The sequence below is a fragment of the Galeopterus variegatus genome, unplaced genomic scaffold, assembly GCF_000696425.1.
Source record: "Galeopterus variegatus unplaced genomic scaffold, G_variegatus-3.0.2 Scaffold3110, whole genome shotgun sequence".
In the NCBI taxonomy this organism is placed as follows: Eukaryota; Metazoa; Chordata; class Mammalia; order Dermoptera; family Cynocephalidae; genus Galeopterus; species Galeopterus variegatus.
The window spans coordinates 169,355-171,342 of NW_007729221.1; the positions used below are offsets into that span (position 1 = coordinate 169,355).

At 51.5% G+C, this 1,988-nt stretch overlaps 1 long non-coding RNA gene across 1 annotated transcript in view; it reads right to left on the reverse strand.

Annotated features, from left to right (window-relative positions):
* Positions 1–1,785, reverse strand: part of LOC103599808 — a 2,492-nt gene extending 707 nt beyond the window's left edge. Inside the window, exon 1 of the long non-coding RNA XR_551323.1 lies at positions 17–1,785. This is a non-coding gene — a long non-coding RNA (uncharacterized LOC103599808). The remainder of the gene's footprint in view (positions 1–16) is intronic.
* Between the last annotated feature and the right edge of the window lie 203 nt (positions 1,786–1,988).

A 1,988-nucleotide genomic window follows, 5' to 3' on the forward strand; every position in this document is an offset into this window, starting at 1 on the left:
GAGAGCAGCAGCTAGCCTTGGTCTGGTGGAGTTTATAAAGGCAAAAACCACATTCCATTGGTACACGGGTTTGTCCAGTTGCACAAAGCAAGCTTGGTAGCTAGGTCACAGAAGCCAACGTGTGCAGTTAAAGCAATCAAGCATAAACATTTTCATTGTGTATGATTCTGGTTTCTATGTAATGGTTCACTGTGTATGGTTCCTGATTCTATGCAATGGTATTTGTTTCTATGAGGTCAATGGTTTCTCACACAGAGGGGGTAGTCTGACAATGAGACCTAAGATGGCATTGGGAGTGTTCAGGGTTCTCTGCTACACCATTGGCCCCATTGTACTCACCAGCCCTGTGTCAACCTGTTTCCTCCTGGGCTGTGTGCTGTGCAGACATGTGGTCTGCCTGACATGGAGCAGGCCACGTGTGGACGTCTCCCTGCAGGGTCCTGACTCCTCCCACCTGGCTGCTGAGCACTCTTTACAGAGCTCAGCGCAGGAGATGGGTAAGGACCTGGTGTTGGGGACATATACTCCCTCTGGCCTGCGAGATGGGGGATTGCAGGCACCATGTTGTGACAGCCCAGGCCCTGAGATGGCAGATAGCCAGGGGCCAGAGGCTGCCCTTCCAAGGCCTTCCTGCTGACAGTCCAGCACTCCCACTCCCACAGGAATCCAGGCCGTCCCACCCAGCACCCAGCCCCAGCCTGGCTGGGGCACTGCCACTTTTCCTGTACTTGTGGGACTCTCAGTGTCTTTGCACTCTCACCTGACATTAGGTCATGGACATCCTTGCATTTGCTACCGTTTTTCTTACTCCCACCTGCAGGGGACCCTGGCAGCTGTGGGCCTGACTCTTTCCACATCTCACCACACACAGGGTTTTGGACACAGAAAGGGCAGGGGCTCATCCATGTGTCTTTGTGACTTACTATGTCATGGAATACATCACCTAGACTGGATCCTGACACTACCGCATCCATCGTATTCCAGGAGTGAGACTGGTTACCATGGCGATGGATGGGTGGGATTCTATTCCTGAAAGCCTTACTTGTATCCTAGTATCCTGATCCCCATACCTGGAAGACTCCCAAGATAGGAGGGTTGGGCTGAGGGTATCACATTTAACTTTTTTTCTTTTTTTGGTGGCTGTCCAGTACAAGGATCCAACCCTTTGACCTTGGTGTTATCAGCACCAGCTCTAACCAAGCTAATCAGGCAGCCCATATTTAACATCTGAAACTGCTGTCTAGTCTCCACAGGGGCTGCTTCCCTGCACCCCACCTGGCCCTCGGGGATACCCTTCTCTTTAATGTTTGCCGATCTGGTGTCAGGCTGGCAAATGAAATTTCACTGTTTCTCTGATTTGGAGTCACCCCACTGGCCAGCCGGACCCCTTCAGTTGCTGACCAGCCAATGGGTGTGCTCGCCTGACTCTGCTGCTCAGATCCTTGGCCCTGTGGGCTTTTCTCCCACCTGGAACCTCCAGGCATTTATCTGCTTCTTTGCTGCACCTGTGACCGCCTTAGCCTGAGGTTGTCAATACAACCTTTAAAGGGAAGATATGCGTCTGACTTTTGAGACCAAAAGGGCTCTCATCGGGTCTGTCTGTAAACTGTGACCAAGCTGGGCATGAAAGAAGGTCCCCAGGCCCCTCCCCAGGACAGGAACAGCGGGAAGACCATGCAGGTCTAGTGTTGGAAGCTTCTGGGTCTGGCTTGAGCTGCCCCTTCACACCATGAAGCTGTGTCCATCTCTCCCCCACGGGGATGTTCTGTGAGGACTTCCTGGGATGACGCTCTTAGACAGGGAAGTGCTATCATCACTCAGCCAACAAATGACTTGAAAGTACAAGTATCTTAAATTATTCTTCCACCTTAAATTCTTTTTTTTTTTTTTTTTTAAAGGATGACCGGGAAGAGGATCTCAACCCTTGGCTTGGTGTTGTCAGCACCACGCTCAGCCAGTGAGCAAACCGGCCATCCCTATATGGGATC